Below are 24,316 nucleotides of genomic sequence, written 5' to 3'. Positions count from 1 at the left end.
AGCCTTTTGGACAGCTCCTTTAATGTTTTATGGAGTCACTGGGCTCCATTGTACTTGCCAAAATGTGTCAATGTTTTTGTTAATGGGAGAGAAAGAACCTGGGATTTAAAACGTTTTGAAAATGGGACAAAGGAAAACAAATACATTTACCCATACAGGTAAAAAAAATATGGCCTAAACTCAACTAGAGTAGACCCACTGAAAGAATAGTAACTTGGTAAATGGACACTTACACAAGGGATGAATCTGCACTGCAGAAAAAATGCATTTTAACACTGCTTTGACTGCCATGGCTCAATGCTATGGAATTCTGGGGTTTGTAGTTGGATGATGACTCTGGAGACCAGGGTTCGAATCCTCAATGAGCCATGAAATCTACTGGGTGACTTTGAGCAAGTCACATTGTCTCAGCCTCAGAGGATGGCAATGGCAATGGCATTCTGAAGCAACTTGCAAAGAAAACCTTATGATAGATTCACTTTAGGGTTGCCATAAGTAAAAAATGACTTGAAGGCACACAACAACAACAAGAAGAAGTATCATAATAACATGGGCCTGCAAAATTGAGGGTCATAAAAACTTCTTTTTAAAAAATGTATGCTGGTTTTATAGGAATTTGGCATTCTAAATCCACAAAATGACCTCAGTTTTGCTTCGTCACATACCATTCCCCCCCCCCCCCCAACTTGCTTTGACAATTTCCATGTTGTAATATGGGACTGAATGAAATGATCTTGCAAAGAATAATCCTGCGATGAGAAAAGAAGGAGTAAAACTCTTTTAACAGACTTTCCAAATCCTTTAATTCGCTGACAAGAAACAGGAAAAAAATCTGTTCAAAAGCACTCAAAGAAATTGAACTGGAATATTGGTGTCCGCACTTATCAAAGCCGAGTAACAACTGAATTGATTAAAAATACTGTACTGTGTATTGAATTTGTGAATGAACTGTGTATGGTATGACATTTTTATTGTGTTTGCTTTAAATTCAGCAACCAAAAAGACATTTTTAAAAAACTATAATATTGAAAAAAGGTTTTTCATCACAGGGCTGTGTAAGTATTATACTGTATTATGAGAATCTTCTTTCAGGTGTCTTTGAGCATAGGACAGATGCCCATCTTTGGGGAGTTTTTAGTTGTGTGTTCCTACATGTCTTTTTTTAGGTGCTTCTCCTTCAAACATTTAGGACAAAAAAGGGGGGAGAAATGGGATCTATAGACTTACGACTCCTAACATGGCCACAGTTTAGGGGATAATCCACTGAAGGATGTCCAAAATTTGGGTCCTAAACTGTCATCTTTGGCCACTGAAGAAGCTGAAACATTTCACTCATCTGATATATTTCTTTCCGTCCTCCTTGTTAATCATTTCAGTAAACATATATAAATACACATGTACATTTTCTGCTATTTTGTTTGTACCCAGACCGTTTCCAAAGGCTTCTTCACAGGGAAGGTATTTTTATCAACATCCCCAGGCCACGTGGACAGTGTCCCCGAGTGAGATATAAATAGAGAAATAAACAGATAAGCAAACAAATACATTTCAGCAGGCGGACTCCATGGCAGGCCTGCAGAGCTTTCCCCAGTTTTCATGCTGCACTGAGCAAGGCAGTCCCTCCTGAAACTGTGACTTTTAAATGGTGAATTTTAGATGTGGTTGGTTTTAATATCTGTACATTTTATGTCTCTTTTTAAAATGATGTGTGTTTAAAATGATGTATTCTAACTGATTCCATGATTCTATGATTCTAAGATGTTGTTTATTTGTTAATTTATTATTATTATTATTATTATTATTAGTGTTATTATTTCTTATCCGCCTCTCCCCATGGATCAAGGTGGGTCACAAACAACACCAGTTAAAATACATCCATTAAAATATACATCAGTTTAAAAAGACAAATAAGATATACACATATTAAAACAACCCACGTTTAAAATCCATCATTTAAGAATTGTTGTTGTCCCCCTCCTTGATCCATGTGGAAGTGAGGGTAAATACTAGTAATAGTGATGATGATGATGATGATGATGATCATCATCATCATCATCATCATCATGATCATGATGATACCTCCCTCCATTCAACCTTATGGGATGAATCACCACTGGGTTCTGGACTTCTAGCAGAGGCCTCCTTATCTCCTAGTCATGTCCCGCAGACATATCACATCATTCCAGTTCTTCCCAGCTAGACAGATATATAAAAAAGAAAAAACCCTGAGCACGATGGAAAACTTGCTGGGACAGTTTTGGAACTAGACCTCTAAAATTATTGCTGGCTTGGCATAGTGGTTTGAGTGTTACAATGTGACCCTGGCGACCAGAGTTCGAATCCTTGCTTGGACATGGAAATACACTGGATGACTTGTCACACTCTTTCAGCCTAAAGGGAGGGCAATGGCTAACCCCCTCTGAAGAAACTTCCCAAGAAAACTCTGAGATAGGTTTGTTTTAGTGTTGGTATAAATTGGAAACAACTTAAAGGCAAACAACAACACCTCTAAAATTAGGAATAGGAATTCTTTTGTTGTTCTTAGCTGCATTCAAGTTGGTTCCAACTCATGCTGACCTGGTGGATGAGACATCTCCAAGACTCCCTATCCTCCCCTGCAGTCCTGCCCAGATCCTGCAAGCCCTTGCCCACAACCCCCCTGACTGAGTCTATCCATCTGGTTTGTGGTCTTCCTCTCCTTCTTCTACTCATTACCTTTCCTAGCATTATTGTTTTTTCTAGTGACCCATGCCTTCTGGGGGGTATAGGATTCAAGACTACTTCTCATGATGTGGCCAAAGTACGATAGTCACAACTTGGTCATCTTTGCTTCCAAGGAGAGCTCTGGTCTAACTGTTCAAAAACTCATTTGTTTGTCTTCTTGGCTGTCCATGGGATCCTAAGTACTCTGCTCCAGCACCACATTTCTGGGTTTAGCGCTGCACCCTCCTCCCCTGGCAAACTGTGCCAGAAATTTGGTGCAAGTGCGAACAAGGGCCCTTGAAACTGGTTCAGATCGGTTTGAAAATCAGGTTGTTATGTAATGGGAATGAGACCAGAGTGCTTGGACTGTGCATTCCTGCAGGATGGGGTTGGATTGGATGACCCTGGGGGGTCTAGGATTCAAGACTACTTCCATTGTATGGTAGAGGGAGACTCTGCTATGGGGGTTCATCCCCTGATAGAGGATATGTAAAGAAGACCATGAAGTTGCCTTACAGTGTCTCCATCTTTGGAGGTGTTGGATGGGCCCCTTTCAGGAGTGCTTGGGTGTTATATAATCTCCGATGAAGTTGCCTTATGTGGCAGTGGAGTCTCCTTCTCTGGAGGTTTAGAGGCTGGGTGGCCATCTGTCCAGAGTGCATGGATTGTGCCTTCCTGCAGGATGGGGTTGGACGGGGTGACCCTTGGAGATTCTTTCCAACTCTAGGATTCTAGACTACTTCCATTGCATGGTGGTAGGAGACTCTGTGCTAGGGTGGTTCAGTCCCTGATAGAGGCAGTGCTGTCACTATGGGGGTGCGGGGTGTGTGGAACGCACCAGGTGACACTCTAAGAGGGGGTGACACAGCTGCTCCTCAAACACCAACCGTTTGGCAGAAGTGTGCTGTGGCATCCACCTGCTTCCCTTTAAAAGTCTTTATGAGATGGTGGGAGTCAGGGGAAGCTCAGTGAGGGGGAAAAGAAGAAGCCCCAGAATTTTTTTTAAATTACAGTTTCAAATTTCAAAATTTGAAATTTTTGATTTTTTTTAAAAAATATTCTTTTACATTTTTCTTTTAAAAATATCACATTTTAACCAAATCTTCATTATGACTATGTAAATACACTTAGGCTGTGCATATGATGTTGTAATTTGAAGAGATAATTTTAATTTTGCTAGTTGTTAATGTCACAATATTAGCATTACATTCAATGGTATATGGGAATGATGATTTACGAGTAACATTCGTGCAAAAAAGCATTGCTAAGGACTCTGTAGGATGTGAAATGGGAGGAAGTCAATGGGGGGGGGGGTGACACCATGAGTTATCGCACCGGGTGACACCAACCCTAGGGACACGGTGGCATAGAGGGCTCCATACAGGAGACTATGAAGTTGCCTAACAGTGTCTCCTTGGATGGGGAACCTTTCAGGAGTGCTTGGATGGTATGATGCCCCTCCCTCCTTAACTGTCATCTTAGCCTCAGAGGGAGAGATCAGGCAGACCCAGCAACATCAGGGACTGCCTGAAGGATGAGACTTTTCCCTCCTTTGTCACCTTGTATTTTGTATTGCATTATGATTTTTACTGTACACCGCTATGATCATTGCGGAATAGCGGTCTATACATAAAACATATTATTATTATTATTATTATTATTATTATTATTATTATTATATACAGAAGACTATGAAGTTGCCTCATGTGGCAGTGGAGTCTCCGTCTTTGGAGGTTTAGAGGCTGGCCGGCCCTGTGTCCCAAGGAGTTTTTGCCATGAGCCTTCCTGCAGGATGATGGGGTTGGACTGGATGACCCTTGGAGATCCCTTCCAAGTCTAGGATTCTAGGATCAAGACTTGCTCCATTCACTGGCAGAAGGCGAGTGTGTTCTGCGCTCTGGTGTTTCAGCCCCTGGTAGTAAATATTTTTATTTTATTTATATATTTATAGCCCACTCTTCAAACATGTCCAGAGCATGTACACAGAAGGCTATGGCCTTGCCTTTCAGAGCAGTGGGGCCTCCTTCTTTGAAGGTCTTTAAACTGAGGTTGGATGGGCACCTTTCAGGAAGGCTTTGATGGGGTCTTCCTTCATGGAGGCTTAGAGGCTGGCCGGCCCTGTGTCCCAAGGAGTGCATGGAGTGCTCCGCCTTCCTGCAGGAAGGGATGGGGATGGACTGGATGGCCCTTGGGGTCCCTTCCATCCCTCGGACCGCTGCTCCTCCTGCTGCGCTGACCCACTTAGACGCCGTTCTTGGCGGAGGCTGCGGACATTCTGCAGCCCTGCAAGGCCTGGCTGCCAAGTACATTCTGTTCCTTGGAGGTCAGCCAAGGCAGCAGCTCAAGCGAGCGAGAGGCAGAGAGAGAGAGAGACGGAAGGAGGGAGGGAGGGAAGCAGCCAGCAGCCCAGAGCAGCCGAAAGGGAAGCCTCCGCCCCCAGACTGGCTGCAGAGAGGAGCCATCGCGCGCTAAGGAGCCGTGCGGACGCTCCAGATGGGCGGAATCAAAGACGTGCAGTTTGGCCCCAGTGCTACAAAGTCCTGGGATGTGTAGCCTTGGGAGAGATTTCTCTGGCTGCACAGCAGAATAGATACGCTTTGGGACCGTTTTAACTGCCAGGGCTCCTTGCTGTAGTTTCCTTCTCTGGCTGCCACTGCGTTGTTGAATTCAATGCAGTTTGGTCCCTCTGTAAGGGCCATGGCTCCAACGTAAGGTGTCCTGGGGTCTGTAGTTTGGGGAGAGGCATCTGCCCTGCGGACATTATTGCTTTAAGTGCCTTGGCTCCGTGCTATGGAGTCCTGGGATCTGTAGTTTTCTTCTCTGGCTGCATCAGCATTGTGGAATCAATGTAGTTTGGTACCACTTTAAGTGTCATGGCTCCATGCTGTGGAGACCTGGGATGTATAGTTTTGGCAGAGCCTCCTCTGGCTGCTTCTGCACTGTGGAATTAATGAAGTTTGGCCCCACTTTAACTGCCAGGACTCCATGCTATGGGATCCTGGGATTTGTAGTTTGGTTCAGGTGACTCTGTCAGTGGGCTCTGGCACCACTACAAATCCCAGGATGCCATGCCAGTTTTAAAGCAGTGTCAAACTATATTATTTCCACCATGAGGATACTACCTGAAGGGGCCTGGGGAGTAGCCACACTGCAGAAATATAGCAGCTTGACACCACTGCTCAATGCTATGGTATCCTGGGATTTGTAGTTTTGAGAGTATTTGACCTTCTCTGTCAGGCAGTTCTGGAGCCAGAACAAACTACACATTTCAGTGTTCCATGGGATGGAAATGTGGTAGTTAAAGTGGTGCTGAACTGCATTAAATCTGCAGTGTGGCATCTTTGCATGTTCTCATGTGGAAGATTGTGGTGATTAAGCATTGGACTATGGAGACCAGAGTTTGAATCCTTCCCTGGCCCTAGAAGCCCACCTTGGCCAAGTCACACTCTCTCAGCCAATGGTAGCAACCCCCCTCTAAACTTCTCTTGCCACGAAAACCCCATGATAGCTTTGCTTTAGTGTTGCCATAGGTCGGACCTGACTTGAAGGCACACAACAAGAACAACGACAGAAGAGTGCAGGTCCAAGGCTAAACAGAAACCCTGTAGGACTGGGATCAAATCCTGCTTGGAACCCTGTTGAGCTGTTACTGCCAATCAGAGTTGCCACTGTGAAGTCGAAGGCTTTCATGGCCAGCATCCATAGATTTTCATGGGTTTTTCAGGCTATGTGGCTGTATTCTGGAAGAGTTTCACCAGCATCTGTGGCTGGCATTTTCAGAGAATGCTGGCATGGAAGTGAGTTGCCAATGTTGGGCTAGCAAGGCCAAGGTTCTGGCTACTACTAGGCAGCCAGCTTCCAATACAGAAGAGCCCAGGCTTGGTCCCCGCTGGCATCACTGGCACCACTGGCAACGGGTTCTGCCAGAGCTGACAATACTAGGCTGGGTGGACCAAGGCTCTGATCCAGCAGAAGGCAGCTTCCCCTCTGCTTATGTTCCCACCTGGGGCTTGCTAGCCCATATTGGTGTGTGTGTGTGTGTGTGTGTGATCTTTATAAAAAACAATGTTGTTTTCAAAATAGTAACAAAGAAGAAAATGTGAATTTGAAAGCTTTCACGGCTGGCATCCAGTTTTTTGGTGGGGTTTTCAGAGTGTGGCCATGTTTTGGAAGAGTTTATTCCTGGCATTTCACCAGCATCTATGGCTGGCATCCTCGGAGAATTCTGGCATGGGAGTGAGGTATATTCACTGTGTGATCCTGGGATGGGAGGACCGATTTGCATGTTAATCTCTGTGCTGGTCTGTTGGTGAATGGCAAGGCCTGGCGGGTCTCTTTAATTAATGAGTGACTTCAACAGGAAAGAAGAAACCCTTAAAGTGAACAAAGTTTGGCTACCAGTCCTGAAAAACACCAAAATCAAGGCCCAGCAAATACTTAATGATCCCAGCAGACAATGGATCATTAAGGAAATGGACACTCTGTAGGCCTTGACATTCAACAACAGACCAACACGGAGATTAACATGAAAATCACTCCGTCTCAACCAACAGTATCTAGACCCCACTCTCTTCCATGCCAGCATTCTCTGAAGATGCCAGCCACAGCTGCTGGTGAAACATCAGGAATTACAGTAACTCTTCCAGGAAAAGGCCACATAGCCTGAGAAAAACACAAAAACTATTTAAAAAGAAAACAATAATAACATACACACACACACACACACACACACACAAATTCTTCCTAATTTTACAAGTCCATGGCATCTAAAAGACATAACAATCATTCCACAAAAATATTAAAGACTACATAACTTGTCAAACAACCATAAACATAAACACTGCTTCCCACAAGTTTCCCTGGATTTCTGGGATTTGATCATCCTATTGTCCTCAACTTCTGAAGAAGCCTAAATTCCATCATGTCATTACAGTGTGTCAAGAATAAGGTTATTAGCAATGCTCATACACACACACACACACACCTACGTGTGTGTGTGTGTGTGTGTGTGTAAGCAATACACTACTACTCTACACATCAATAACACATCCACAAACACATGCACATGCGCGCACACATACATATCATAAACCATGCAGGCCCGTCTTGCAATGTTCTGCTCCTAGTTGCTGGCATGTGTGTGGGTATATTGACTAGATGCGGGTGCGAAGGAGCTACTTCTTGCAGGGGGCAGGGAAAATGCTGCTCTCGGTGGTGCAGTGGAGTTAAGGAATCACTCCTTTAAACTCTAAGCCTTTCTCACTAACTGGAATGATCAAATCATCTGCCATCTGCTCCTCTTTGACTTCCCATTTCTTCTAAAGTTCCCTCAAAGCACAACAATAGCTGGAGGGGAAATGGTTTTCCCAATGGCAGTGTGTTGTTCTGAGCTATCCCTGTTGCCATCCAAAGTATTTTGGGCTTGATGTGGTCCTGAGTGGGCAAGAGCCATTAGCTTTACAAAAGACCCACTCCTGGAGGAAATGAAAGAGGGCCATTTCCTCCTTCCCCATCAGATAGATCGATTGACACCGCTGCCTGCATCAATGGCATCACTAGGGTTGGTGTCGCCTGGTGCGGTAACTCATGGTGTCACCCTATTGTTCCTGCATTGACATTTTCCCATCCCACCACCATAAAAAATCCTTAGTCATATTTTTTGTACTAAGATTCCTCATAAATCATAATTCCTGTATATCTCTGAAAGTAATGGCTATAGTATGTAGAGAGATCTTGTAGCAACTTTGAGACTAACTGAAAGAAAGACGTTGGAAGCATGAGTTTTCCTAGACTTCAGTTTACATCCTCAGCATTAGCCTGCCCTGAAAGGTGCTACAAGATCTCTCTACATACTGATTCTACAGACTAACACGACTATATCTTTGAATTCTACCAGAGCTGTGACACAAAACAACTAGAACAATTTAAAAATGATACAGTCGGCCCTCCATATTCATGGATTTTTTTATCCATGGATTCAAGCATCCACGGCCTGTAAGTATTCCAAAAAATATAAATTCCAACAAGCAAACCTTGACTTTGCCATTTTATATGAGGGACACCATTTTGCTATGCCATTGTATTTAATGGGACGTGAGCATCCACGGATTTTGGTATCCATGGTGGGTCCTGGAACCAAACTCCAGCGCATAACAAAGGCCCACTCTACCTTTAAATTAGATCATCATATGCACAGCCTAAATGTATTCCCATCTACATAGTGTCATTGGTTGAGGTGAAAAAATTGATAAAATGTGACGTTTTTAAAGAAAGGTTTAAAATAATATTTTAAAAAAATAAAATAAAATCCCAATTTTATACTTTTAACATTAAAATTTAAAAGAAACCTGGGGCCTCTCCTTTTTCCTCCCAATGAGCCTCGCCTCACTGACACAAATCTCTTCAGCATTTTAAAGAGACGCAAGCGAATGCCACCTCACATGCAGGTGTTTGAGGAGCAGTGGCCTCACCCCTCCTTAGGGTGACATCTGGTGTGGGTTGCACCCCCTGCACCCCTCTAGCAATGCCACTGGCCTCCATATTGCTACTGCTATCAAATGTTAACTTATTGTAGGGTTGCCAGATGCCCCAGAAAATCAGGGCTCCTGTGCTTTTCCCTGTTCAGATGGGGGAACATCAGCAGTACCCAAGACTGCACCTGCTCAAAGTCTCTCTTCTTCTTCTTTTTTATTCTTCATTATTATTATTATTAGTATTAGTATTAGTATTAACATAACTTAAACACTATACACATTAATAACAAACTTCTCTATACACATTAATAACAAATCCACAAACAAAAAATATTCATAGTTTTTTGTGGGTTTCTTGGGCTATGTGGCCATGTTCTAGAAGAGTTTGTTTCTGACATTTCGCCAGCATCTGTAGCTGGCGTCTTCAGATGGACGCCGGCCATGAAAGCCTTCGACCTCCCATAAAAATATTCTTTTACATTTTACATCTTTCATTATTGCTTATCATTACTTCGAAACCCCTCTTCTGTTTGTCTTTGGCGTATGGCCTCCCTTTGCTCCTGCCAACCCTTCTGAAGCATGTTTTTTCCTCTCTGTCCAAAAGCTGAAACATGGGAAAGTTCCTTTTTCCTTGGAGCATCCTGAGCGTTGTAGTCCAGCAAAGAACTTTCCAAATCTCAGGGGAAGACTGCATTGCCACTTACACAACAGCTTCCTCCAGCAGCCAGATTTTTTTCTTGCCCGCAGGGGGAAAAAAAGATCCTGGGCTGAGCTATTCCATTCATGCCTTGCAGGTGATACAGCAGATCGGACATTTCTTAGACAGCAGATGCATGGGCCTCAGAAGAAGGTTTATGAGCTCCTCCCTTAAATATGCTGCACTCTAGATGGAAGTGAAGGCTGTACCTCTGTTTTGCAAGGTTTCTTCACCAGGAAATGGGGTGGTGGGAAGAGGTATCACTTCCATGTAAAGTCTGAGGAAAGCATGAAAAGAAAGAACTACCGTCATTCCTCCTCATTTGGGGTTTTGACTTTGACCCGCCTTGAATCCCACTGTGGGAGAAAAGCCGGGTAGAAATCCTGGAAATAAATAAATAAATAAATAAATATTTTTGTGGATTTGATTATTCATAGATTTGGTTAATTGGTTCTCTCTAGAAATCACTAGGTCCTCCAGCACAATTCTATGGTTAAAGTCTGCCAGAAGTCATTTTGGAGGGCCTAGAAGTTCCTAGAGAAGAATTCTCTAGCTTTTTGTAGTTTTTCATGGGTTTTTCAGGCTGGGATGCCGGCGAAACATCAGGAATAAACTCTAGAACATGGTCACATAGCCCAAAAAAACCCACCAAAAACTATGGATGCCGACCATGAAAGCCTTTGACGTCCCAATTCTCTTGACATTTGTAGGTCCTCCGGTGCAGTTCTATGGTCAGTGTCTGGCAGTTTTTGACCACAGAGTTGTACTGGAGGACCTAGATTCCCAGGAAGAAAGAATAGCAATTTTTTATTTGTGGACTTTTCCCACTTTGACAGGAGTTCTGTGCCCCTAACCCCAGCAAATGTGGAGGGTTTACTCTATTTTCAGCGAAACTGAAGGGCCACTCCTGAATATCTAGATAGATAGATAGATAGATAGATAGATAGATAGATAGATAGACAGACAGACAGACAGAAAGATAAGAGAGAAAAAATTGCAAAATGTTAGGAAGAAACACTGCGTATCTTAAGAACATTCCCTTAAGAAATAAAGCAACTTAAGAAAAAATAGCTACTTTCCCCCTCTATGTTCTCACTTTTGCGGTGGCATTAGGAGGGTTTGGAAATGTGACATTTTGGATTATGGCTCCCAAAATCCAACTATCAATGGTGAGGGTTCTGGGAATTGTACCTTTTAAAAAAGTAATGTCCCAAAACCCTGGTTCTCAACAGATGACAAAACCCTTGCCTTCTCTTCCTGTGCCCCAATGGCTTTTAGATGAATATTTATTCATCACATTTATTCTGAGTAAGGGTGCATTGACACTGTAGAAATAATGCAGTTTGAGACCACTTTAACTGCCATGGCTGCATCCTACAGAATCCTGGGATCTGGAATTTGATGATGCACCAGAATTCTTCAGCAGAGAACACTACAGACTTTGTGAAATTGCAAATCTTGGGATTCTATAGGATAGCATTACAGCTTTGCAGCTTGACACCACTTTAAGTATGGTAGCTCCATCCTAGGGAACTTGCAGTTTTACTTTAGCCTTCTCATCTAAAGAGGGCTGGTGCTTTGCCAAACTACAAATCCTAGGATTCTCTGTGTGTGTGTGTGTGGGGGGGGGGGGTATTTTGTATATATGGAGTATTCTTTTAATATTGTAAGCCGCTTTGATTGTTTTTACAAAAAGCAGAGTAGAAATAAAAGTTTTATTTATTATTTTTATTGGGATGGAGCCATGACAGTTAAAGTGGTGTCAGTTTGCATTAATTCTACAGTGCTGATGCACCTTCAGTCTTCTCTTTCTAGCTTAGCAAGGTCTTCTTGAATTTTGTTCCTGTCTTCCACTGCAATAGCCTGTGTTTCAGTCTGAAGCACTGCAGAGCTGCTCCACCTACATGTGCAGCCTTTCAGGAATGGGGAATGATTTCTGCCCCATCCAAAAAAACAAGAAGCACTAGCATCATCACAGCTTTCATGTGAGCTTGCAAAGGGAAATGATGGTCACCAGCTGCTGGAGAAACAGGTGGGCTGGGCCTTGCCTTGATCCAACATTGCAGCCCCTCCTGCCTCCTTGCTTGGCAATTTCTTACCAACCTCCTTAACCTTAAGGGGGAGAGAAAGAAGCAGCCTGCATTCACAAAACCAGCCACTAGAGGGAGACCTTGTCTCACATTCGGATCCACTCTCCCCTTTCATCCAAGGGCTGGAGTGGGGTTGGGAGGCCTGGGAGTGACTTTCCTAATGGGAGACATGCTCAGGGGGTAGCTGTGTTGGCCGTACAGCAAAACAGAAGTGTCACTGGGGGGTGTGGACCACACAAGGTGAGACCCTAAAGGTCCTCAGACATCTGCATTTTGGCAGAAATGGGCTGTAGCATTTGCCTGTATCTCTTTAAAATGCTGAAGGTATGGTGTGAGTGGGGTGAGGCTCAATGGGAGGAGTAAGGAGAGCTATCAGGTTTTTCCTTTTTAAAAAAATAAAAATTTAAAATTTAACTTTAATTTTTTTTAAAAAATTAAAAATTAAAAATGATTAAAAATGGGAAACTGCTATAAGTAACACAACTTCAAATTCAGAATAAGAACATTATTTTATTCTGTGAGGTCAAAGGATTTCATGGCTGGCATCCATAGATTTTGTGTATTTTTCGAACTATGTGACCATGTTCTAGAAGAGTTCTTCCTGATGTTTCGCCAGCATCTGTGGCTGGCATCTTCAGAGAATGTTTGCCTAGTCCTTCCCAGGCAAGCATTCTCTGAAGATGCCAGCCACAGATGCTGGCGAAACACCAGGAAGATCTCTTCTAGAACATGGTCACATAGCCCAAAAAACCCACAAAAAACTATTATTTTATTCTCTCTTTTCCCTTTTTATTATTCTTTTTATTATTCCAATTTTTTTTCCGAATTCTTGTAGTTTCTAATAGGCAGATCCACTGAGAACACTTAACAATTTAAAGAATGGTGTGTATAGGATGACTTAAGCAACAATGGAAGGTAGAAAGCATTATAAGAGTCAGAAGGATTAGGATTTTTTATTAAGAGTGAAGAATACTGTTACTTATGTAAGGTTACAATCATGTAGTAGAAAGCAATCAACACGTATATAATGCTATTATATGTGTTTTAGTTTATGTGTTTTATAGGTTATAAAATAAAATATTTTTTAAAAATTCTTTTAAAATGTCACATTTTACCAAATTTTCACTTTAATGACATGAAACTGTGTCTATGTAAACACATTTATTCTGTATGTATGATGTAATTTTTAAAGGTTTAAATTTAATTTTGCTAGTTGTTTATGTTACAACTGTTACCATTACATTCAGCGATATATGGGAATTACGATTTATAAGTAAATTGGTACAGAAGACATTACTAAGGATCCTGTATGGTGTGGTATGGGAGGAGGAAAATGGTGTGTGTGAAACCATGAGTTACCGCACCGGGTGACACCAAACCTAGTGATGCCACTGCAGCAAAATAAAACTAAATCCAAAATCCTCAAAAGAACAATCCCTTTATTGGCCAACCAGAATACACAAAACACATTGTGCAAACTTTCAAAGCATTACTGGCTTCTTCATCAGGCAGAGGATGTTAAAAATCACTGTTGCTGTTGTGTGCCTTCAAGTACTGTATATACTCATGTATAAGTCTAGAAATTTTAGTCAAAAATTTGACCCAAACAACCTGAGTCGACTTATCCATGGGTCAATGTAAGTACTGTACTTGGTGAAATGCAAAGGTGTAATCTGTCCTGAAAGCACTGCTCTCTCATCCATCTAGACTTTAGTGGGAGCACAAACAGTTATACCTGCTTTTTAAAGTTCTTTGGCATCATTTTCCTTTGCTTCATCCTATAGCTCCAGGGACATAGCCAAGGGAGGGGGTTCGAGGGGTCCAGACCCCCCCCCCCTTTCAGTTGGATACAATGAATGGTGTGTGCTGCAGCACCACCGCGCCTAAGCCCCATTATAATGGTGGTCTTGACCCCCCCCTTCCCAAAATCCTGGCTACGTCCCTGATAGCTCCTTTGTCACATATCCCTAAAGTTTACCCTCGGCTTATACATGGGTCATATCAAAATCCATCATTTTAGCCCCCAAACCTGACCTCGACTTAGACATGAGGTCGACTTATAGTTGAGTATATACGGTAGTTTCTGACTCATGGCGACCCTAAGGCATGGGGTTTTCCTGGCCAGATTTGTTCAGAGGAGGTTTGCCTTGGGCTTCCTCTGAGGCTGAGAGAGTGTGACTTGCCCAAGGTTTCCATGGCCAAATGGGGATTTGCACCCTGGTCTCCAGAGTTGCAGTGCAGCGCTCAAATCACTACACTACACTGGCTCTTCATACAGGAGAAGAAAATAAAAGTGGTGCTGTGGGAGTCACAGGCCTACATTTTTGTATAAGATGTTGCTTCTGTTGTTGTTCAGGTGGTGCCCATGGAGTTTAAATTATGGCAGTGCTTTGGCTCATTCCCAAATGACCAAGAGAGGAATGGCCTTTGCCTGCATTGAAATTCCGCCAAATTGACTGAACTACAATAGAAACAACATCTGATACAAAATGTAGACATGTAATTCTAACATCATCACTTTTCTTCTCTTGTACTGATTTTTTAAATCTTCTGCCAATGGAACTTTGAAAATCTGCATGATGTGTTTTGTGTATTTTGGACGGCCAATAAAGGTATTTCTCTTCTGTGGATTTTGGATTGACCTACACCGTAGCAATAATGCAGTTTGACACCACTTTAGGAGCTGTAGCTCCATCCTGTGAAATCCTGGGATGTATAGTTTTACAAGGCATTTAGCTTTGTGTGTCCTACATTTTTAGACTGTAAGCCTGAGGGCAGGGAAATGTCAAATTAACAATTTGTAGGGCATTTAAATAGGCATTTTGGCTGAAGGGCCGGGTATAAATGTTGTAAATAAATAAATAATATAATATAACTCCCAGAATTCCCCAAACACCACAGCCACTGACCAAGCTAGGGATGGTTCTTTCAAACCATCATCATTCTCTCTCTCTCTATCTCTCTTTCTTACACACACACAAACACACACACACACCACTTTTTCCTTCAGAATAAGATGTTCCTCCTCACTTTTGATTTAGGCTAATGATCATGCTGGCTGGGGATGATGGAAGTTGTAGTCCCCCACACCTGAAGGGCACTGCATTGAGGAAAGCAGCCCTGTGGCATCTGGAACAACATACAGGGCCTACACTTCAGAGTTTAGTTTTTAGCTTGGCAGAGAAAGCCACAGTTTCATGTCTTTAGTGGATATGGGATTACTCTGTTCATTTGTCTTAATTGCCCAGTCCATAAAACCAAATCAATTTTAAACTGTTTTCCACTTTCTATCCTGTAGAGACAACTTTCACCCTTGCACTTTAGTGATGGGGGAAAAGTGACTTGCAATGAACGCACACCATCATGTCTTTCCCCTATCATCACATTTAGATCTTTTTCACACTGTTCTGAGGCCTGTCCATATTGCACAATCATAGCACTATAATCCCACTTTAACTGCCTCAGCTGTGCCTTGTGGAATCCAGAGGTTTATAGTTTGGTGAGGCACTAGAACTCTCTGACTAAGAAGCTAAACAGAATAATAGAATAGACCCCAGACGAACCCCTCTTCTGCCATGCAGAAAAACACAGTCAAAACCTTCTCTGCGACAGGCGGTCTGGAATGGACATACATAGGCTAAAAGGTCCTGGCTTTGCATTGCCCTAGCCCTCTCACTGCTTCCTTTTCAGCTAAATTACTTCCCCCATTGAGTTCAATAAGCGGGTGCCCTCTCTGGACCTCCTACAATTTGGGTAACAACTCTGGTCAGATTTGAAAACCTGGAAAGTAAATTTTTAAAATGCAATTCAACAGAGGGATAGCTTTGATTTGGTGCAGAGCTGGCCTTCCTTTGTGAAGACAGTCTGCACCTGAATCGGGGCTTTGACCCTGCATCGTGAAGACAGGCCAATGTGAAGGTGGGGAAAAACCAGTTTAAAATGACCGTGTAGACATACCTGTATACCCTGCCTGCTCAGCGTAGGATATCATTCCCAGCTGGCATCATAGCCCAGCTTCAACTGTCATAGCTCAAAGCATCATGGGAGCTTATCGCATAAAGGAGATGGGGAGTTTATCCCGTGAATATCCTGGAAAAATTGCATAATTGTGCAAAATGATTTCACACGATGTTGCACCAAACCTGCCATTAAAGTGGTTGCAAAGAGGCAATTACTTTCAGGATTTCAGCAACAATGCCGGTCCGATATCACTTTATTTGCACAATTGTGTGTGATAACCATTCGTGTGTGCAATTACTCGCCAATTTCACTTTGTTTGCGGGATGCTTCAAATGCCCTTCAATCTCCCTTGAATGCCACAATTAGCCCCAGTGTGATAAACTCCTCTGAATGCATTTCTCGGATCCTGGGCTGCCCTAACAGCTTGCATTGCAATGAAGTGGGGATTGATTTGTAATTAGCCAAGCCTAATTGGAAGGAGGGAGAAGGGGAGCTCAACCTTCCCCCCTTCCCTCTTTTTCTCCCTCCATCACAACCAAGGAGGAAGGAGGTGGGTAGGCAGAAAGTTTAACCAACAATTTGGCAGTCAGGAAGCCATTCTCAGCCCCTGGGTGAACACACAGTCTGTGTTTCCCGTCGCTAATTGGCAACGAGACACTCGTCAACATTTCGGGAGATGTGTCTTGGCCACGCCAGCGTGTCTGCCAAGCCTGCCTACTGCGCCTTCCTTGCCAAGGATTTTCGAAGAGCAGGCTTCTCTAGGAAACTTCTTGCGAGGGGAAACATGGCATTTGGGATATAAAGGAGGCAGGGGAGGTTTGGAAAACATGTCCCCTTGGTGGTTTGGACCTCAGTGCCAACCTCCCTATGCCAACCATCTCAAAAATTATATAGGATGAGGTGGTGAATGTGTAACCTATAGCAAAGTGTGGCTCAGGGATGCTTTTGTGGGCCCCAGGGACTATTGGTTCTTTTAAAAAATATTCCATATACAGTGGGGCCTTGGTATCGGCTGGGGTTTGGTTCCAAGACCTCCCCATAGATACCGAAATCTGTGGGTGCTCAAGTCCTATTAAATACAAAGGCTAGTAAAATGGCATGAAAGTTGCTTGTTGGAATTTTTGTGTTTTTAAAATATTTTGAAGCCATGGATGCTTGAATCTGTGGATTAAAAATCAGTGGATATGGAGGACTGATTTATCTATTTTGTCCAAAATTAATTTGTTCAAAAATTCACCAACTCTTTACATCACCTACTTAGTTACAAACTGTCCAAAATGCTCCTCCTCCAAATGCACCATTATGGAGCATGGGGGAAATCACTGCATTTTGGCCCTCCTTCATGCCCCCTATTTTTCCGGTGTTGGTATCTGGATCACTTCCTATTGGGAAAGAAAAAGACCCTCTGCTGGGTAGCTCATTTAGTACCATTAGCTCCAGCTGCATCCGCACAGCAGAAATAATGCAGTTTGACACTGCTTTAACTTCTATGGCGCAAAGCTATGGAATCCTCAGATTTGTAATTTATTGTGGCACCAGAGCTCTCTGACCAAGCAGACTAAATATCTCCCAAAACTACAAATCCCACAGTTCCATAGCATGGAGCCATGGCAGTTAAAACAGTCTCAAGCTGCATTATTTCTGAAAAGCAGATGCAGCCTTGGTTGCCTATTTGTAACTAAGTAGGTGATATAAAAGGTTGTTGAGTTTTAAAAAATGAAATAACGAAAAGAAATCACATATGGGCAAACACATTCAGAGGCCTGATTCTTCTTGTTAGCTCCAACTAGAGTAAACTCGTTGACTTACTGAGGTTTACCTACCTATTGACTCATCCTTACGTCAGTTTAGCCAAGCAGCTCCTTCACATTGAGAACAATCAACTGAATCACCACTGGGACTCAGGCCAATATGTTATTGTCAAAATGTAATGAAACTATGAACCTCCATTATAAAGTAAGGAAATAAAAATAGTATGCTATTCAAAGCCTGTTTCTTATAAACAGTTCCCGCAAGCTGTCTTTTCATCACAAAATTTTCCGCCAGACTTTCTCAACCTTGATACTCTGGAGGAACCCTTAAAATAATTTTCAAGCCTTAGGGAGCCCATCCGTAAAGATTATTGTTGTTTTTTTAAAAAGTAACCAGACCCCTGTATCATCATTTCTGTTATGTAACTTTGCACACACAGGCATTTAATGGGGCTGTCCACATGATTGATAAGATATGGTTTTGCTCAGATTGTTGGGGGCAAATTAGCTTACAGTTGTAAACCGCTTAGACACTGCTTAGGTGGTATGAAGCAGTATATAAATGGAGCTTGTTTGTTTGTTTTGTTTTGAAACTTACCTGTTGAAAAAATGCATATGGCCCACACGGGAGGAATCCAGGACAAAGCCACACTCCAGGGCTAAATACTGGAAGAAAATAATCCTTGGTTTGCTTCAGTTCAAGCTGAAAAATGAGGACAGTTGCACCAGAATGTGGACTGTGTGTCTCTGGGGAGACAGGAAAAAGCTGGAGAGCTGCCGGCACCATTGCAGCCCATTCCATCCACAAATTTATTGTACATGTGCGTGAGTGGCCATGCTCCTTTAAAATGAGCCCAGGTGGCGCAGTGGTTAAATGTTGGTACTGCAGCCACATGTATGTGAGTTTAATCCCAGGGGTCCAAGGTTAACTCAGCCTTCCAAACTTTCATAGGACAGTAAGATGAATACCCAGCTTCTTGGGGGCAATTGGCTTACAGATTGTAAACCACTTAGAGAGTGCTGAGTTCACTGATAAGAGATACAGAAATGTAAATGCTATAATGCTATTGCTATCAATCCATTACACCATTAACCCACTGCACACAGTGAAGCAAAATAATGACCAATGTTGCATGTCACCAATGATACAGTGGATACAATCATAACATTAACAAAGTGGCCAGTCCAACAGTAGGCCATGGGGGAAGGCAGGGGAAAGAAGGCATGTATGGGGGCCTCCAGGTTTGTGCCGTGCCAATGTCTCTCTGGGTGCAGCAATGTGCAGTATGGGCTGTTGATTGCTTGTGCAGTTGAATAACTGGTTGCATGGCTGCTTGTGTGGGGCATCAAATGGGATGCCAGGTGGGCAGTATGAGGGTGGTGAATGGTGGCCACTGGAGGTGTGTCTGTGCACTTGTGCACATGCGTTTGTGTTGGAAAAGAAAACATAATGGCCTGGTGCAGCTTGTACCCATGAATGTTCTATTTTAGCACGCCTATCTTTGTAGATGAAGGAGACAGGTGTGGCTTGCCCCTTGGTGTTCAGCCCATTGTGGGTTTTCCCTGCAAATCATAGAGCTGGAAGAGACCTCAAGGGCCATCCAGTCCAACACCCTGCCATGCAGGAACTCACAATAAAAGAAACCCCAACAAATGGCCATCCAGCCTCTGTTTAAAGACCTCCAAAGAAGGAGACATCACTCTCCAAGGGAGTTTCTTCCACTGTCAAACAGCTATCACTGTTAGGACGTTCCTCCTAATGTTGAGGTGGAATCTCTTTTCCTGTAGTTTGCACCCATTGTTCTGCATCCTATTCTCTGGAGCAGCAGAAAACAAGCTTGCTCCATCCTTAATAGGACACCCCTTCAAACATATAAACAGGGCTATCGTATCAATTCTTAACCTTCTCTTCTCCGAGCTAATCATACCCAGCTTCCTAAGTCTCCTCAAAGGGCATGGTTTCCAGACTCTTCACCATTTTGATCGTCCTCCTTTGGACACACTCCAGCTTCTCAACATCCATCTTGAACTGTGGTGCCCAGAACTGGACACAATATTCCGGGTGAGGCCTAACCAATGCAGAATAGAATGACACCATAACTTCCCTTGATCTATACACAATACATGTGTTGATGCAGTCTAGACTCATGTTGGCCTTTTTAGCTTCCACATCACACTGTTGGTCTTCTCTCACCTATTAACACAACCTTTCCTCCAAGACCTCTGTCTGTCTGGAAGTATTTTTTTCAGCAACATCAGCATTTGGAGAATAGTGAAGGAGGGCTGGAGAAACACAGACTTTGCAGGCTAGGTTGCAACAGAATGTGTGCAGTAAATCATGCAAAAAAAAAAAAAAAGCTTGGGATTATACTATAGCAGATTATACTGAAGCTGTATGTGCCTGCCTTCAAAAGGCAAGGTATACACCAGCTGCCCCCTGAGTGTGCAAAAACAGCAGAACAGAGAGAAAAGGGGAGAGCAGTTATGGCTGCCTAACCAGCTATCTCAACCCCACATATTTTTAAAAAGCATCATCTATTTTTTAATATCATCTATTTTTTAAAAGCATCACCAAAAACAGAAATCAGAAAAAAAGTGAAAGCTGATGAAAGAAAGAATAAATCATCCCTGGAAGATGCTCTCTCGGGAAGGCTCCAAATGTTCTTGTTCAGTTATGCAAGGCTTACTTAATCTGGCTGTTTCATTTCACATGTGCATATTATTAGTTTTGAAACATGTTGAACGGCTCTTCTTTTTTTGTGGCATGGAACCACAAAGCCTTTCAGTCTTTTTGTTTTAGTTCATTTTGTTCTTTTAACTAGATATTTCAAGTGTTTTACTACTGGGACTAGTTTAATTCTATATTGTTCACTTTCAGTATGTTTTAAACTGTATAGTTCTTTTCAATTGTAAGCCACCATGAGTCCCAATTCTGAAAGAAATGCAGAATACAGATGATGCTGATGCTATGATATGATGATAATGTGAAAAGTACTTTAGTAGGCCTAATAAACTCTAATAATAAAGTAATAAACTTTGCTGTTGTTGTTGTGTGCAGCTGTTGTGTTGATGTCCCACTCCAGAAAGCAAAGATGGGGGAAGAACTTCACACAGAGAGCCCAACACAAGTGAAATGTATCAAGAGTTTATTGTGCTGCTAGGAATGCTCTCCAAAAATATGTGATTCCTCTGCTCAAATAAAGGTAAGGCACTTGAAAAGACTGCAATATTTTTTGTCTCCTTACAAACAGAAAGGTAGAAAACTATACTTAGAAGTGTAACTTGGTTTTTTTATACATATATAAAAATATTGTAATAATGCAATAAAAGGATTATAACCCCAAAAGCAGAGCAAAGAGGAACAGAAACAGTCACAGCAGCCCTTTCTCAGCGCGATGCCCTCCAGTGGCCATGTTGTTCAGTGGACAATGGGATCTGTAGTCCAGCCCCACTGGAGGGCTCTTGGTTGGGAAAGGCTGACACAAATGTATAATTGCATACAGCAAAGAATAGAGACAATACACAGTCAGGGTACTTTGCATTCTCCTTAAACATGATAAGGCACCTTATATCTGTTGAATATATATATATATATATATATATATATATATATAGTATGTATGTTGGTGATGAGTCAAGATTTTGTGGTTCAGGATAGAGAAAGTGTTAGAAACAGCAACAGCAAAAATATTAGGTCTTTCATTTTTTAGTTCTATATTTTTATAAATATATTGGAATGGCTCTTGTCTTAAAGAGGGGGCAAAGTACCACATTTCTACCTCCCAAAATCTGTGCACCTATATTAGCAAATATGTCACAACTGAGTGGCTGAACCCAGTACAACTTAAATATCTCACCTCCAAATATCCCCTTTTTGGATCAATATATCTGCTAAGACCCCCCCCCCCCGAAATTACAAAGGATTCTGGGAGCAAAGACCCTCTCCCTTTGCCAAGAAGCTTTTAATGAAAGAACCCACCTCCTTCTGTACACTCTCCAGAACATGATATGAAAAGGACCATCTTAGCTCAACTTGCCCTATCCCAGAATGTAACCTGCAGTTTTTAAACTATTTCTATCTCATAAGAAGAAAGAAAAGAAACACCATCTCAGGGCTGCAAGAGGCTGCGGAAGTCCAACAAGCAATATTCATTGTCTGGAGCTGATCCTTTACTCTGCAATCTCTTCCCCAATGCACCAGCTCCATAATACCCAGTATTATGCCCATGTTTTGGTTCCCAAAGGGGCGATTGATGGATTCTGTGTCCGTAGTTGCAGTGAATCTGCTCTGTGTTCTAGCCTGAGCTGCAAAGGATCCCTCCAAGGTCCTGAACTCCAACACTGGGTTCAGTACACTGGCTAGCTCCTTTAAAGTTCGGACCAAAATCCAGGGTGGATTTACTGATTACCTAACTGAGATTCTGGTGCCACTGACCAAACGAAAATATTCATAAATGAATGTTGTGTTTAGACCTGGGTTCCATCTTCAATGTGTGTGTGTATGTACACACACACACACACACACACACACTATGTACAATGTTCATAGTATATACTAGGTATGTATATTGCAAATACAGGTATTCTAGAATCCAAAACTATCTGCCAGGATAAAACAAAGTACTATGGAAAGGGTGGAAATGTTCTTTATTTTTCATTTCCCAGGTGATAAATGGGTTTCCCATTTCTTGGGAAACCCTGTCTGGAAGAACAAGAGAACAGTGAGTCTTTTGTGCCATTTTCTTCCAGTTTTCAAATGTCTGGAAGTTTTCTGGAGTATTTTTGCACTCATAGAAATCCGTATATGTGTGCATGTCTATTTACAAAACCACATTTTTATGCAGGAAACGTGCTTCTGTGCAGAAAACATGTTTTTTCCAATATGTAATGTGTGTGTATGTGTGGTGTGTGTGTATTGCACAAAAACATGGTGTGTTTTTTGCACAGAAAAATCTTGCAGAACACCTCAGGATGCTCAAATACAGAAACTTCAAAGCAAGTGGCAGAAAAACTGTATGTGACTGAGCAAATCTGAAGTCATTTTTGGATTTAGATTGCCAAATTCCTGCAAATGAGCATATATATATATCTTTTAAGATGCTTTTATGACCCTGAATATTGAAAGGCTGTGTAAATTAACTGGTCTATCCATCTGTCTAAATGGTGTGAGTTGTGTAAGACAGATCTATAAGGAAAATTAAAGAGTCCATCTCTTACACTGAATAACTGATACTATAACTTTGCACTTTGTTTTATTCTTATATTAATAATGTCTCTATATATTTATATATATTAAAAATAAGGCACATAAATAAGGTACATAAAGGGAAGTAGAAATCAGGAAGAATGGCCCAGCCCAGTGAAAAAAGATCAGTTATTGCACCCGGTTCCACAGACAGGAGCTGAAAGAGGAAAGAAAAGCGGTAACTTGGCAGCCTTTTCACATTCCCCAGCAAAACAACTAAGCTTTACGAATCAAGCAACAAACAGAGAGGCTTTTTGGTGATATTTACAAGGGGGAAAAAGGATATGGAAGTCATCCATTCTGCCAAGAAACAAGAACAGGAAATGCACCAAGCTGTCCCCTGTGTATTTGCCATTCCCCTGCAAGTTTCAACCTCAAATGCAAACTTCCTAACTTGTACCCCCCTCTTTCCCCCAGAAAATAACCTCAGCACGGGGGACCGGCTCCAGCCACAAACCAATGCTGGCCAATATTTGCCTAAGAGTTATGAGAAGTTCAGTTCACGGAATGTTCCACATTAAAGCATTTTTCTCATGCCGGAATTTTATGAGAAGATGCCAGAGATTAGAAGAGGAGGAGGAGGAGGAAGAAGAGGAGGAAGAAGAGGAGGAGGAAGAGAAGGTGTGAAAGAAAAAGAGGTGTACAGAGAGCTTCAGGGGGTCAGGCAGGGGTGTGCAAACTGTGGCCCATTGGTCACATGTGGCTCCAGAAGCTGCTTGTGGCCTTGAGTGTGGAAACAGTGGCCCGTTTTAGTTGTTATTCTTTTTAGTTTTGAGGAGGGGGCCACAAGTGTAGAAACTGGCCCATTGGCCACATGTTACTGCAGAAGCTCTTTATGGCCGCAGGTGTGGAAACTGTAGACCACTGGCCACATATGGACACAGAAATGCCTAGTGGCCTCAGGTGTGGAAACTGTGGCCTATTGGCCAGATGTGCTTACTGAAGTTCCTTGTGGCCTCGGATGCCATTGGCCACATGTGACCGCAGAAGCTCCTTATGGTCTCAGGTGTGAAAACTATGGCCCATTAGCCTTGTGTCCCCCTGCAGTGCCAGCCAACAGTTCCCATTTCAAGGGGACAGTGAATCCACTCTGGGTTCTAGCCTGCACTTTTAAAGAGCTACCCAACATGCCAAACATATTTACAGGATCAGGTGCAGCATATTCAGACTAAAACCCAGCACAACTTCATCTCCACATTTACAGGGTGGGTGCAGAACACTGTCTCTAGGGAGTCCATCCAGGCCAGAGCCTTCACTGTTTTTGCTGCCACCAAAGCTGGTGCCCTCCAAATGTACTGGATGACAAGTCCCATCATCCCTAGTGCAGCTGTTAATCTGTTCTGCTGGTTTTTGAAATATTCTGTCACTGTGCCAGTTCTAAGAGATTTCACTTTTTC

General features: G+C 42.5%; 1 long non-coding RNA gene across 2 annotated transcripts; it reads left to right on the top strand.

Moving 5' to 3' along the window:
- Positions 1-1,562: 1,562 nt before the first annotated feature.
- Positions 1,563-23,395, top strand: LOC149317924 (uncharacterized). Of its 2 annotated transcripts, XR_016279946.1 has the most exons (4): positions 1,563-1,645; positions 20,733-20,877; positions 22,340-22,395; positions 23,337-23,395. It is a non-coding gene; the product is annotated as an uncharacterized LOC149317924 (long non-coding RNA). The 2 variants fall into 2 exon arrangements; XR_016279945.1 differs by lacking the exon at positions 23,337-23,395 and having other exon boundaries at positions 22,340-22,427.
- The last annotated feature ends 921 nt before the right edge of the window (positions 23,396-24,316 follow it).

Source organism: Sceloporus occidentalis, unplaced genomic scaffold (genome assembly GCF_023333645.1).
Source record: "Sceloporus occidentalis isolate IW3139 unplaced genomic scaffold, rSceOcc1.0.p SCAF_2, whole genome shotgun sequence".
Classification (NCBI taxonomy): domain Eukaryota; kingdom Metazoa; phylum Chordata; class Lepidosauria; order Squamata; family Phrynosomatidae; genus Sceloporus; species Sceloporus occidentalis.
This window is presented reverse-complemented; position numbering and strand designations above follow the sequence as displayed.